This window comes from Canis lupus, chromosome 23, assembly GCF_011100685.1.
Source record: "Canis lupus familiaris isolate Mischka breed German Shepherd chromosome 23, alternate assembly UU_Cfam_GSD_1.0, whole genome shotgun sequence".
Lineage (NCBI taxonomy): Eukaryota > Metazoa > Chordata > Mammalia > Carnivora > Canidae > Canis > Canis lupus.
Genome location: NC_049244.1, coordinates 11,456,358 through 11,471,807, shown reverse-complemented (window position 1 = coordinate 11,471,807; position 15,450 = coordinate 11,456,358). Strand labels below are relative to the sequence as shown.

Here is a 15,450-nt window from a genome sequence, read left to right as displayed (position 1 = left end):
TCCCACCCACTGGGATGGTTAAAATCAGAAAGATAAATAATAGCAAATGTTGGTAAGCTGATGGACAAGTTGGAAGCCTCAAATGCTGCTTCTAGGAAATTGCAAAATGGAGCAGCCACTTTGGGAAGCGTCAGGCAATTTCTCAAAAGGTTACCATATCTATGATTTAGCAATTACACTCATAGCTAGCCCTTCAAGAGAAGTAAAAAGATATGTCTATGCAAAAACTTGTTTATGAATGTTCATAGCTGCATTATTCATAATAACCAAAAAGTGGAAACAATCCAAAAGTTGAATTGATGAAAGAATACACAAAATATAGCCTATGCAGACAATGGAGTAACATCCAGCAGTAAAAAGGAATGAAGTATTGACACATGCTACCACACTGATGAGCCTGGAAAACATGATGCTAAGTGACAAAAGCCAAATGCCAAGGACCACATATGATTTCATTTATATGAAATGTCCAGAATAGGCAAATCCATAGGAACAGAAAGCGGATAGTGGTCACCTGCAGCTGGAGGACTAGAGGCAGATGGGGAGCCACTGCTAGTGGTACAGGGTTTCTTTCCGGGGTAATGGAAACATTCCAAAATTGATTATGGTGATGATGGCTGAACAACTCCATGAATAGACCAAAAACCTGTGAATTCTATAAAGGTGTGAATTGTATGGTAGGTACATTGTTATCTGAATAAGGCCATTATTTTTAAAAAGAAAAAATGTTTAGTCTATGGAAGCAAGGGATTAGGAAGGAACAGGGCAGTATCTTTGGGGTAACAGAACTACTTTATATCTTAGTGGTGGCCAGCAACTCTACATTTTTGTTAAAATTCACAGAATTGGACACCAAAAGAAAAATGTCCATTTTGCCATACAGCAATTTGAAAAATAAGAATTTTTTCACAAATCTATAGCTTTGGGCATCCACAGCTGACCTGTTAGGAAGCAATGTTCAGATGTGATCATGTCAACGATTAGTCTGGAAAGAGGGAAGGATTCTGCTGACTCAGCTGTATCTGCTACAGTGCATAAAACAACCAAGTCCTCAACACGTTCCACCATAATAAACCCTAACATACTTTAGAAATGTTTCAACCATGCTGGGAACAAGTATGATGGTGGTAAAACAGCAGAAGGCCATTTTAGGAAGAAAGTGAGTCCCCCAATATAACACTGAATCTTCTAGTCACCAGGTGAGCAGTGGGAGGTCCTTGATTCTTGGTCTTGGTGTACAACTGCTTAGCTGTGAGCAGGTGACCTGGGCTGAGTTATTTCTAAGCCTTCTGCTTAAACCCGCCCACAGCTTCTCATCTTTGCTAAAACAAGACCCAAGCTCCCAATTCTGGCCTGCAAGGCTCTCTCTGTGCAGCATGTATCTGACTCTCCATCCCGGCGAGAGGCCAGGACAAGGGAGGACAGCAGGGTGGGCCATGAAACCAGCCAGGCCTGTCTCTCCAGCCAGAGGAAGAACTAAAGGAGGTCACTCACTCCACAAGTACTTATTGATTATGGTGACTAAGCGCTTAGCTTGGCACATAATGTGTCCTCAATAAATGGTAGCTATTGTTTCTGTTAAAGACACACACACACACATACACACACACGCGCGCGCGCGCGCGCTCGAATGTTAGCTTAAGGACAGGTCCCGTCTATGCTGTGTCAATACCCAATGGCAATGACACCAGACACTCAGTTAACACACTGACTCCTTGAAACTAGTCTTAGAGAACCAAGGGAAGATTCTTCAGAAAAAGCCAAAGTATTTAGAGAAATTTCTACTAAAAATTATAGCAGATGTTTATGCATCCCAGTATCTTTTGTCATAGCTGAAGTTAGTGTCAGGGTAGGGTAGGCTGTCTGCAGGGATATAGATTTTGATTCCCTACTGGGTGAGTAATAAATCCAACACCAAGCTTGGCAAAAGCAAATGGAGGTCTGGGGTCTCACTTTGCTCAGGGAAGACAAACCAAGAAGGGAGGAAGGGCAACATCTCAGGTGTCAGGATATCTCTTTGCTCAGGCCAGTTTAAGCCTGCACAACCTGCTGAGCCAGGTCAAGCAGGGTCAGTGTGAACTTCACTCAGAGCAGGACCAGAGCACAGGCACCTACCCAGCTTTTGCTGGCTCCTCTGAGCCTGCATTTCAGGGCCAAGGGCAAAGAGGCAGCAGCTCCTCTGGATTTCTCCAATCTTTGCCTGGGTCCAGGAAGAGAGAAGACTACCCCACAGAATGTGGACCCTAGCAGAGCACACCTAGCTCCCCACCAAGAGGAGACACTCCCCCGGTCCCACAGCATCCACCTGCCCTAAGGGTTCTCTTTTACTGTCTTCCCTTGCTACCAACTTGATTCTTTACTCTGAAGGATCTGTGGTATTTTCTCTCCATAGTGTCTTTTTTTTTTTTTTTCTGGGAAATGAGGGAATGCCATGATCCACCTTTTTCTTTGTTCAAAGAATGAGTCGGCTATCACACTACACTAACTGTAAACATCAGATAAAAGTCAACTAGACAGAGCCCATAAGGTCCACCAGCTTAAACAAATGGAAAAGAAAAGTTTCATTGTATGGGACATTGCCTGGGAGAAGCAGGAACTCATAGAAACAGCCATTGTTTGGGAGGAAAGAATCAAGCGGCTTATTCCCAGCAGCACATGAAAAAGCAACATTCAGCCGGCTTGCAGTGTCAGGGAATCTGAATGGCAATGGAGTGGCCCGGCCAGTTGGCTCCCTCTGCTACTCCCCCTTAACAGAAGGTTCAAGAGGAGCCAGGAGCACCAGCAACCCCAAATACCATGGGGGAAAATGACTTCTTGAGGGCCTGTGCACCTAGCACACACTTTTCTCAGAGCGTGGATAGGTGCTGCTGACAACCAGAACTCAAAGCCTGGGGCCACTTGCTGCCTCAGCCCTTAGACAGTGGTGTCTAGGGCTCTTTCCTGATGGCTTGGGGAGCAGGTGAGGGACATAATACAGAACATTCCACACAGGGTACATGCAGTGCAAGCTCAGCGAGGTGAAATATACATCCCAGAGCCATATGCACACAGAAGAAAGATTGGAAGGAAATCCCCAGAATGCCAACTGTTTGTATAACCTGTATCCACACACGCACTAACCTGTATCTACACGCGCACATGTACATGCACGCACCCCTCATTAGTTCTTCACATGATGCAGGTTAAAACAAGTTATTTTTTTCCTTCAAGATTTAACCATGCTTTTGGTCCAGTTTGCTACTTTCCCAAATCACAGGCTGAAACTGCTCAACAATGGCATAGGGGCCTTAGGTAGTGATGCTGTAGGGATACTTCCCACAGGAAGCCTCAGGTGAGATTACCACTCCTGTGGGAGAGAGATTTGTAGGCTTTGTGTCACTAACCCCCACGTCCACAGGACTGACTTTGATGTGAACCTATAAGATCATCTAAACCAGCAAGCATGTGTCAGAACCTTCTGGAGGGCTTGTTAGAACAAAGCTTGCTGGACCCCCATCCCTGAGTTTCTCCAGCGCGGAATAAGATACAAGAATTTACATTTCAGACAAGTACCCAGGTAAGGCTGCCACTGCTGCTTGTGGACCATAATCTGAGCCACTGCTCTCAACCCACAAGTCATTTCAAGCCAAGCATCCCTCAGACACCAACATGCTGAATTCTTCAACATGGGGCAAATGCGCCCTAGAACCCTGCCCAGGAGGGGTACTTTTGACTTTTAATTATCTTTGAAAAATTTTGTGTGAGTTTGGATCTACTTCACTGATGCCTCCTCCTTGCTTCTGAGGAAGCCAGCGGGTATCATAACTCCAAAGCTGGGCACCAGCTCAGCTATCGTATCACAAGGTCATAGGGCAGCTGCAAGTCACAAAAGGTTTCCAAATGAGTCACCAGGGTGTCACCAGGCAGTAGAGAATCGGATTAGAAGGGAGAGAATAAATTCAATACAGAAAAAAAAATCTGTCACATTTAGACAGCCACCAGACCTGTGTTCTTGAGAACAGGGGATAAAGCAGCTAGAACTCCACTGTCTTTCATGATTTAAAAGATAAGGGTCTCACAGTCTTTGAGGTCACATACGTATCACCCATCACTGCCCTTCCCTCCTAATTTTCCCTCATCCAACTGCAGTGGCAGAGAGCTAGCCATCCTCTATAGGACTTTAGAAGGTCAGTTCCCTTAGCTCTTGGGCCATCAAATAGCTACTCAGGCTGGTCCTTAAGTACACACCGGAGCCAAAACAGGAAAATACCACAGCAGGCTGAAAAGCAAGCTGCAGATAAAGGGGAAGTCCCCAATAAGGGAGCCCCTGAAACATGAATAGGGTTAATCTTATTCCCACTGCAGGGGAAAATGAGAAGGCATGGATCCCACTGAGCTACCTACCTGTCTTCCTGCCTGCCTTGGAAGGAAGGTTCCCTAGTGATTATCAAAGCACAGGCCACAGAAAGATGTGCACCACCCTCATGCTCACTGTTAACTCACTCAGAAGGCTGGAGCCTCTGGCTGGGCTGGTGAACACTGGGATATATGAGGAGATCTGCCACCACTTGGAAGATGATAGCTAAAGTTGCCTCTAAACTGGACTAATAGTAGAATGTTAGCTTTTCTGTATGTAAAAATAAAATTTTGCCTTCAAAATAAAGTCAGCCAGAGGGCTTTTGACTTTAGTACCCTAAGTCCCACAAGGAAGAAAATGTTTGCTATAATAAACTATAAAGACAAAGAAAATGGGAGAGAAAACATGAAAAATTTCAATGAAGTTTCATAAGATGAAAAGCAGCAGGACCTAGCTTTACCTGCCTTAGCAGAGCAGAAGCAACTGCAAAAAGTGCCTCCGGGGGCGGGGGTGTCCCAAGGAGAAGCAAGGAACTCTGAAAAGGCTCAGGACCTTAGGAACTGAACTGTGGGGGATGGTGAGAGAGAACAAGTTTGGGATTAGCAGAAGGTTCATAAATGAGCAATCTGACACCTTCCCAACCCCCATGGATCCTGCTGACCTGCCTGAACATTCGGGCAATAGTTCTCTCTTCATTCCAGCAGAAAACTGGAGTCAGAGGGGTTGACCCACAGAAGTACTGGACCCTAGAACACCAGGCAGGGCTGAGATGGGATCAAATATAGGGGAGTATGTGTAAGTTCCTCCCATTCACTTCCCCAACTCAATTCACAGAATACTAGCCACCAGGCAGGAGACCAAGGGTTCTCCTCTGGGGAAACAGACCAGCACCAAAGGAAACAACCACAAATACCCAGAATCCCCAGTACAAATGCTATGTCCCATCACTCATAATACTTATAATAACCAACAACCCCACTCTCCATATAGAACTCCAATCAGGATTGAAGTCCCCCAAATATGGAAAACCAAAGACCACCAGACATTTGAAAAAAAAACCTCTCACTTGGAAACAGAGACCAAAACAAACAGAAAAAAGAAATTCAAAGGTAACAGAGACAATGCAGGGAACAGAAGCAAATTTCAAAATATCATCATTAATGCCCTCAGAGAGAGAAGACATTGTCTCCAAAATATACAAATAGGACACTATTCCAAAAAAAATGGGAGGGAGACATTCAGAGAATAAAAATGGGCTTTCATAAATTAATACTGGAAATTAACATATAGCAGAAATAAGAAATTAAAGAACTAAGAATAAAGCTGAGGAAATCTCAAAAAAAAGAATAAGAATTAATAAGAGAGAGGGCAGCCCCCGTGGTGCAGCGGTTTAGCGCCGCCTGCAGCCCAGGGCGTGATCCTGGAGACCCTGGATCGAGTCCTACATCAGGCTCCCTGCATGGAGTCTGCTTCTCCCTCAGCCTGTGTCTCTGCCTCTCTCTCTCTCTCTCTGTCTCTATGAATAAATAAATAAAGTCTTAAAAAAAAAAGAATTAATAAGAGAGAAAAATAGATAAGAAAAAGAGGTGACCAATCCCAGGGGTAAAACAGCCAATAAAAGGAGCTCCAGAATAGCGGGAAAAATGGGAAAGTAACAAGAAGTTATCAAAAAACTATGTAAAGATTATACAAAAATTATATATATGATTATATTGTGGATTTATACATAATTATATCTATACTTTTGTCATATATAATAAATATTTCCTTATATTTATATTATACATAAAAATTGTGTTTGCTAGAACCAAAGAATATACATTTCAACTGGAAGGGGTCCACTGAATGACCAGTGTAATGAATGGAAAACATCCTACACATCATCTTGAAATTTCAGGAGCTTCTAAAAAATTGAGTGACATGCAAAGGATCAGGAATCAGAGTGGTCAAAGACTTCCCAACAATAATGCTAAAGGTTAAAAGACAGAGAGCACGGCCCTCAGAATTCTGAGGAAAGTTATCTCAACCGAGAATTCTATACCCATTCCAACTACCAATCAAGTGTGAGAATCAAGTAAACATACAAGGATAACTTAGAACTATAAAAGAAAGTTGAGAAGAAAAAATTGAGAGCTTGTGACTTCTAGGGAATAAGATAGAGAGCTGAACAGGTGGGCATGGAAAATACAGTTGTTTTCATTGGCCTCTTAGTGTTACTTGACTTTTTAGAAACCATGTACATAAAATTGGCAGGAAATATACTGGACTGAAGACCATGTTGAGTTGTACTTTGAGTGTGCACACAAGTAAAGTCATTTCAGAGCTGTGGTCAATACACCAGCCCAATGAACTGGGTTATTCAATAAACCAAGAGGAAGAGGAAGCGAAGGAAGAAAAAATCTGGATATTAAAAGACTTCATATACATCTCATGTTTCTAGGGGCCCCTGGGTGGCTCAGTCTGTTAAGCATCAGACTCTTGATTTTTGGCTCAGGTCATGATCTCAGGGTCGTGAGATCAAGCCCCGCATCATAGAGCCCATTTAAGATTCTCTCTCTCCTCTTTCTGCCCCTCCCCCAACCCCTACTCTTGTACACTCTCTAAAAAAAAGGTTTTAAAAAATAGGCCAAAAAAATTATGGTGCCCAGTGATTATGAAAAAAGTCTGGACAGCAGTTACCTTTAGAGGGGGGGTAAGAGGGGCTTTTGCAGAAGCTGACAAAGTTATACTTCCTGAACTGGGCCGTCACTATAGAATATATTTACCTAGTCATAATTCACTGTGCTAGTCATGGTTTTGTGTGGTTTTCTATATCTATGTTTGATTTTATAACAAAAAAGATTTTTTCAAAAAGTTATGTGCATATATTTGTCTTGATAAAAATGAATTATAAAAAAAAAAAATCAGTGGACCTCACACACAAAGGAGATTTTCTGGCAAGATGTTCTCTGTGTATCAACACTGAGTATTTCTGAGCAGTATGAGCTGGAATGTTCTCTTGCTTTCATCTGTTCCACTCTCAATCACAGAACCTTAAAAACTGACCATTTCACAAAAAAGAGAATCAAATTTTTTTTAATATTATTTGAGAGAGAGGAAGATAGAACATGACCGAGGTGAGGAGCAGAGGGAGACACAGACTCCATGCTGAGGAGAGAGTACCACGTGGGGCTCAATCTTAGGACTCTGAGATCATGACCTGAGCCAAAGGCAGATGTTTAACCAAGTGAGCCACCCAGGTGCCCCTGAGAGTCAATATTTTTAACCTAAAAAGTCAACCATAAATATCTATGGGCTAATCTTTCAAATTTGAGGGTTCCAGAGCTTTCTTCTTTTCTCTCCACCTGATTAATGGCAAACTCAGAATTGAAGGATAGAAATGGGTTAAAGTAAATCTTAAATGAGCCCATTTTTCTTTCAGATCTGCCAAAAGACTGGCTTGTATGGGACCATTTACATTCCTCCTTGTTGCCACTGAATATAGGAGAATAACTCAGGGATATAATAATCATGAATTTTTAAATCTGCTTTACTTTTATTTTCTTAAAAAGCAACCTAATATTTTGGCCACATTTAATGTAAAGAATGAATTTAAATATTAGGCAATAAAATGTTATTCTGAATTAGGTAACATGTATATACAAATACTTCCCATTTCAAAGTTTGTACTGTCTCTTAAAAACTAAATGAAATCAAGGCCATCCAATTTAACAAAAAATAGTTACTTCAGGGCCCTCAGAAATACCAAAACTCATCTCTCTCTGTCTCATGAATAAATAAAATCTTAAAAAAAAAAATACCAAAACTCACAATATTCAGAATGGACAATCAAAAAGCATACACTTCTGTTAAGAAAAAGAGGAGGGGGTGCCTGGGTGGCTCAGTCAGTTGAGCGGCCAACTCTTGATTTTTGGCTCAGGTCATGATCTCAGGGTCATGGGATGAAGCCCCAAGTCAGGTTCCACGCTCAGCACAGAGTGGGCTTGAGATTCTCTCTCTCCCTCTTCCCTCTACCCCTCCCACCGCTTGTGCAAGCACACACCCGTGCACAGGTTCTCTCTTCCCTCTTTCTCTCTCTCAAATAAATCTTAAAAAAAGAGGAGGGGAGAAGGGGAGGAGGAGGGGGAGAAAGAAGAGGAGAAAACTACTCAATTAACACCAGAAAAATGACCCATTAGTGTTTGATGGGTTTATGGATCAGGAGTTAGTCTTATCAGAAAACATTTACATTTATTCCTCCCAAGACAAGTACTACAAATTCTAGCAGACACTGTGCCTTCTAGTCTAAATTCAAACTTAACTGTAAAGACGTTGATTCATTTTCCCTCTCCCAGAAGGGCTCCAAGCACTCAATAGACATCCTCTGAATTCCATGTTCCTAGGAGTGGGATACTAGAGCCAGAGGAACTCCTGGCACCAGTTGGTTTATCCTCCCAGCTGGTCAGATGAGCCAATAATCTCCTCCAGAGGGGGAAGATCTTATATAAGCCAGACAAGGCAGCAGAGGGGCCCAGACCAGAACCCTCATATGCTCTCACCAGGTGGACTCTAACCTGGCTTCCCAAGCTATGGCCTTCAGAGGGTCTCCTGGGAGTTCCTGAATGGTACGAAAATTACATTTTTTTCCCCCAAGTATGCTCTATGGCAAATTTGAATCAACAAAAAGAAAGAAAATTGCAAAAGTTGCTCAGTCGAATCCATGATTATCAAGGTAAAGCCTCCAGTTCCAAATTTGGTATCTGCAACCCAAGTTAATTAAGTCCCTGGTTTTTATTTGTCATTCGGTTTGGGGACCACTGACTGTCCCAGAACACACATTACTAAGACCATACTGGCAGAGGAGGGATGTTAACAGGGAAAGACAGCAATTCTTCGCAGGCTCAGAGACATGTAGGCACAAGGATTCCACTCGTATGATACACTGAATTGTCTAAATTCTAAAATTCACATAACCCAAAAGCTCAAATACACAGATTTTTAAAGTCACCATTATATGTAATGGGTGATTATAACAGCAGCCCAGGGGGATGGGTTTGATTCAGAAGTACCTACTCACCAAGAGATACTATGAAGGGTTTCAGTTTACTAAATACAATGGCCTGATTTCTAATCATCCCAGGTGAAGGCAATTTGGTTCAGGGTGGAAACCAGGTGGCATGGCCTCAGGATCACAGGACAATTGAAGACCAGAGTAGAAACTGGATCCCAGTCTGGGGCCCAATCATGCAAAGAACCAAGATTTCAGTGGACTCACTTGAAGTGTAAGTCTTAGGCAAAGGATTGAGTCACAGTTACCCCACCTCACAGAGAGCATTCAGCTTGTGTCTAAACGAATCGAACAATGACACGAGTCTACCTTGAAAACTCTACTCCAAAACAGTTTGCACGGTGAGGTTCTTTTAAATAAAGGTAGGAGTCCAGCTTCTAAAGGTTATAAAATGAAAAGATATACATTTATGGAGATGTAATGTGCTATAAAATGGGTCCTTCCGAGTCGAAGTTTATGGTAGCAACAGGTTCCTGCTTTGAGAAATTTAAATCATCACATTTCAGAATGGCCACATCTTTAAAAAAAAAAAAAAAAAGGGGGGGTGCTTTTAAGAAACACACAGGCATAGCTGGTAGAGATTTTATTTCCTTCAACTAAATTGGTTTTGCAGCTTTAATTTCTTAGGCTGGGCGAACTTAAAAATCTAGAGGAATTCATGAAATTCAAGTGAAAAAACAGAGCACAAGAAAGAAAATAAAGAAAACTGGCAACCAGCTCAAGGCTGTTTTAATGGCTGACCTCTGTAACTAAATATTCATAATAACAAATACACGGTGTTTATTAATAGGCACTTAACTGGCAGCACTCCCTCCCCTTACCCTAACTGTCCCATGAAGAAGGCATCTCATCTCAGCCCCACCCAGGAGGAGACCGCAACTCTAGGAGAAACAGCCCACACAGCAGGCAGGTGGCACAGATGGGGCTTGAACCTGGGCGGTCTGGCTCTGGAGCCCAGCCTTTTGGCACAGCAAGACCAAACTTGTACTGGCAAATCCAATTTATTGACTACTTTCTAGGAAACTTGCCCTCTTTACAGAAAAAACGTCCACATAACACAAACAATAGTCAAGTGACCTTAAAAAAAAAAAAAAAAAAAAGCCTGAAAAGTATGGAGGTGAGGGGGCAAGATACCCACGCAGAACTGATAAACATTATTTTTAAATTCCCACATCAGTTTTAAGGTCCAAAATCTAAGTCGACTCAGTACCTAGGGCCACCTGAAAGGTAAACTTCTAGCCCAGGACATCTGGGTTCCAGCAAATCAAAAGAACTAGCTAGTCAGCACTACCCTTTCCATCCCAAGCCAACCCACTTCTGCAGACCAGGGCAAAGAATCACAACCAGATGGCGAACTCCCATTTTCAAAATATTAAACTCCCATTTTCAAGCTCCCATTTTCAAAATATTAAACTATGACCACAGTAATCATTTTGTTTTATTTAAAATATACTGTCTCCCACCAATCAAAAGCATTTTAAAGGGCCGGTAAGAAGGCTGCCCATCAAGTCATCAAGAACTATGAGAGGCCACAGCACTATCCTCTTTCAAATCTTCCAACTCGAGTCTCCTGGGGATGGTGGGGGAGGAGCTCTGCCACCCTCAAGAGGTCACAGTGAGAACTAAGGATGCAGAAAAGCAAAGGCAGGGACTGGCTCAGAAATGGCTAGATCCTGCAGACAGAGTCTGTCTGAGGCCATGAAAACTGGGTTCCCCTTGACTCCCCACATTCGTTCATGGAGAAAATAGGCCACAGGGTCTCGAGGTGGAAAAATCCACAGGCGAAAAGCCAAAAACAACATCCATCAGAAACTAGAGAGATTTGTTCAAAGGGCAGAAGGGGATTAGGGGAGGTGAGGGGAGCCAGGGGTCACAATAAGGACAAAGGATTCCCAAGACAAAGGGGGAAGCAGGAGGGCGAGGGTCAGGGGGAGAGGACTAGAAAGGGAACAAAAGGGGCCAGGAGAAAGGAGGGAAGGGGGTGGGAAGGGGGAGGGATGGGGGGATGGGACAGAAGGAAGAGGAATGGGAAGACCAGAGGAGAGCTGAGGCGAAGGACAGGGAAGAGGAGAGGGGAGTGGGGGAGGGGAGTGGGAGAAGAGGGAAGGCAGGAGGAGGAGGGTGACAAGCAGAGACAAACTGAGACAGCTGAGTGCCATGAAACGGTTGCTAAGCTGCTGCCCATAAACCCACAATAATGGCTGCAGATACACTAATCCTTACCCCCAAAAGGGGGAGGCAAGATCAGCAAGAACACTAAAGCAGAGTTCCCAGGGATCAAATTCCACATAAGCATCCTTCCTAATGTATTCTTTACAAAGGAGGCCAACATTCTCTGGTAATAAGAACCCAGGATCATCATTCTTTTTAAAGACAAGAAGATCAGTATAATGAGGAACACTTCCAGACCCTGGCAGGTCAGGGTCCACTTAAATATTAGAGACAGCAGCCATAGCAGTGGCAACAGGAGATGATCAGCCCTAGAAGAGTGGGACAGCCCTCTTGCCTTCAGCATGAAGAACTGTATTTCTTCTCTGGAACACAGACTAGGAAGCAATCACTTTCATGGGTTCATTTTCCAAAAGAAAAGGAACAAAGGACTTTATTTCAGTGAAAAACAATGTATAAACAGAAGCAATTTTTACTCAGAAGTCTCTATTTCAAGAGTATTTTCATTTAATGGAAGTCCTAAAAAATAAGTAATGAAGTAATAATCTGAAAATCATTTACTGTAATATACCATTCTAATAAAGGACAAAAACCACAGGACCATCTCAAAAGATGCCAGAAAAACTACTGACAAAATTCAACATCCTTTCATGATAAAACACTCAACAAACTAGAAATAAAGGAGAACTTCCTCAACGTGATAAAGAGCATCTATGAATAACCCACAACTAACATCACATTTACTGATGAAAGAATGAACGTTTCCCCTGTGATCTGGAACAAGGCAAGGATGCCTGCTCTTGCCATTTCTGTTCAACACAAACAGAAACTGTACTGGAGGTTTTAGCCAGAGCACATAGGCAAGAAAATGAAATAAACAACACTCATACTGGAAAGGCAGAAGTAAAGCTGCTCTTTCTATTTGCATATGAGATGATCTTACATATAAAAAATCCTAAGGAACCCACTAAAAACCTATTAGAACTAATAAACAGGTTTGGCAAGGTTGCAGGATCAAACAATATACAAAAATCAGTTATATTTCTATATACCAGTGAGGAACATTCTAAAAATGAAATTAGGAAAATTATCACATTTATAATAGCATCTAAAAGAATAAAAAACTGAGGTATTAAGAAGTGTAACACTTGTATACTAAAAACTGTATTGTGGAAAGAAGTGGAGAATATCTAAATGGATAAGGAAAGAAGTGGAGAATATCTAAATAGATAAGAAGACATCTCATGATAAGGAAGACTTACTATTTTAAGATAGAAATAGTCCCAAAATTGATCTATAGTTTCCATGCAACCCCTATCAAAATCCCAGTTGCCTTTTTTTTGCAGAAATTAAAAGCTCGGGATTCCCGGGTGGCTCAGTGGTTTGGCACCTGCCTTCGGCCCAGGGTGTGATCCTGAAGTCCTGGGATCAAGTCCCACATCAGGCTCCCTGCCTGCATGGAGCCTGCTTCTCCCTCTGCCTTTCTCTCTCTCTCATGAATAAATAAATAAAATTAAAAAAAAAAAGAAATTAAAAGCTCATCTTAAAATTCAAATGGAAATATAAGAGATCCAGAATAGCCAAAATAATCTTGATAAAGGAAAATAAAGTTGGAGTACCCACACTATCTGATTTCAAAACTTACCATAAAGCTGTGGTTAATCCAAAGAGAGTAGTACTGCCATAATGCTACAGATCAGTGGAACAGAACTGAGAACCCAGAAACAAACCCTTAGGCGTATGGACAACTAACTTTCAACAAGACAATCCAAGGTGGAAATAAAGTCTTTCCAACAAATGGTGCTGGGAATGATAACCTATATATGCAAACCAGCAAACTTGGGACTCCTACTCACACCATATACAAAAATTAACTTGAAATGGATCACAGCCCTAAATGTATGAGCTAAAATTATAAAACTCTTAAAAGAAAATATAGATCTTCATGACCTTAAGTTAGGCAATGGTTTCTTAGTCATAACATGATAAACACAAGTAACCAAAAAAGAAATAAATTAGGCTTCATCAAGGTTAAAAGTTTTAGGCTGCAAATGACAGCACCAAGAAAGTGAAAAAGACAACACAGAACAGATAACTCAATTGCACAGCAAGGCAGTTCAAAACAAGACAAAACAATGTATCCTTGATATTTTGGTCCAGGTAAATGGACCAAAATGGACCAGTAAGTGGACCACTTCAGCATTCCTAACCCTATCCCAACACCCCTGCACCACCTCTAGGAGCAGACTCTAATTGAAAGATTTCAACTCGAGTTACCCAGTGGGCTGTGAACCTCTCTCTGCCACACCCCACTCCCAGCCTCCCCTCCACTTGCGGTCCCCATTATAAAAAGTGGTTGACCTCTCTGAACCACACCCTTGTCAGGCAACGTGCTAAGGATGCCATAACCATGTCTTTTGCTTACACAAGGTCCAATGGCTCTCCCTGTGGCAACCCTTAAAGACACCTCTTGGGAATCCAGGACTGGCCACCCTTCTGGCACCTTCTACCACACACGGCTTGCCTCTGGAAGGGGGAGAAGCATGGACACGAGTGAAAATGTCTGAACTCAAACCCCTCAATTCAGACCAGCGACTCAACTTCCAATGGTTCGCCAGGATCCACCTCAGCAAAGTCACTGGGAGCATAAAATCCTATAATCCACGTAAACACTCACTCAATGTCGCCTGTTGTTCTCACCGAGAAAGGAAAGGCAGGTGTTAGAGTCCACTTTTAGAGACCGAAAGAGAGTCCTCTAACATGATTCCCCAACATGGGTCCTGCTGCTCCCTCCACGTGAACCAGCCCTGCCCCTCCCTTCAGCTAGATACCTCTGGACCCTGTTCTCAAACTCCCGAGGCCAAAAAGCTCCTGTAACAGTCCTCTGAGCACACCGGCCTCCCAGTCACTGCTACAACGCTACATTCCTGTGTGAGATTTCATTAATTTCTGTCTATACCACCAGATGATAAACTCCAGGGGGCAGGGGCTACACGTCTGCTCACCATCCTCAGCTCCCTGCCTGCCATGCCTTCAACAGAAACTCTCTGCCAGGCACTGTGCCAGGTCCTGAGCACCCCCCAGTGAACATCACAGATGAGACTCCCAACCTCCAGCAGCTTCCGTTCTCCTTGGGGGAAGGCTAGGAATAAAGCCCATAAACCAGCAAATAAGATCATTAGAAAAATGGGCACACTATAAATATCTCACCAGTACATGAATGACAAAAGAACTGTATCCATTTAGTTACTTGAGTCCTACAACCAGGAAAGCATCTTCTGTTTGCGTCATGCACAACGGCAGGTTCCTGCCTTCTGGTACCACAGCGCTATCTGCAGTGCCCTGCTAGGTCAATTCCTAAGGACCATAAACTCCCCAGAAGGTTAAAAGTCACTTCGACGTGTATAGTCAGGTCGAGTCTGTTTCTCAAGATCAGAAGCACATCAATTTTCCCCAGTTGCCACATGAGTCAGAGCAGCCACAGCTATCTCATGACCCAGGAATTCTGTTACATGGCTCTGGTGATTACAACTTGTGATTTTTAAAAGGTTCACAAACATACTACAAGAGAGTACAGAGAGGCCACAGAGAAAGTCCACTCCAAGGGGCCGCTGCCATTTCCAAATCCATGTCCACCTATCAGACTGGCAGATGAACAGAGCAATTTAAACCTGCATCATGAAAACTGAACGAGATCGAAAGGCTCACGTCTGCTCCTCAGTCACTGGGTATTTATTGAGAACCTACCCTGTGCCAGGAACTGCTGCCTACCTCTCATAGTACTGGGAACATTGGGAGAAATGAATTGAACAAAAGTCTCTGCCCTGGTGGAACCTGCAAACCACTGGGAAGAATGCTCTACCCCTTATGATACACAGACAAGAACAGCCCTCTGGGT

At 42.8% G+C, this 15,450-nt stretch overlaps 1 protein-coding gene across 1 annotated transcript in view; it reads right to left on the bottom strand.

Moving 5' to 3' along the window:
• The window catches only part of TRAK1 (trafficking kinesin protein 1), a 162,355-nt gene extending 147,398 nt beyond the window's left edge, over positions 1-14,957 (bottom strand). Inside the window, exon 1 of the mRNA XM_038570543.1 lies at positions 14,763-14,957. The gene's annotated coding sequence lies outside the window, so the exon portion shown is untranslated. The remainder of the gene's footprint in view (positions 1-14,762) is intronic.
• Between the last annotated feature and the right edge of the window lie 493 nt (positions 14,958-15,450).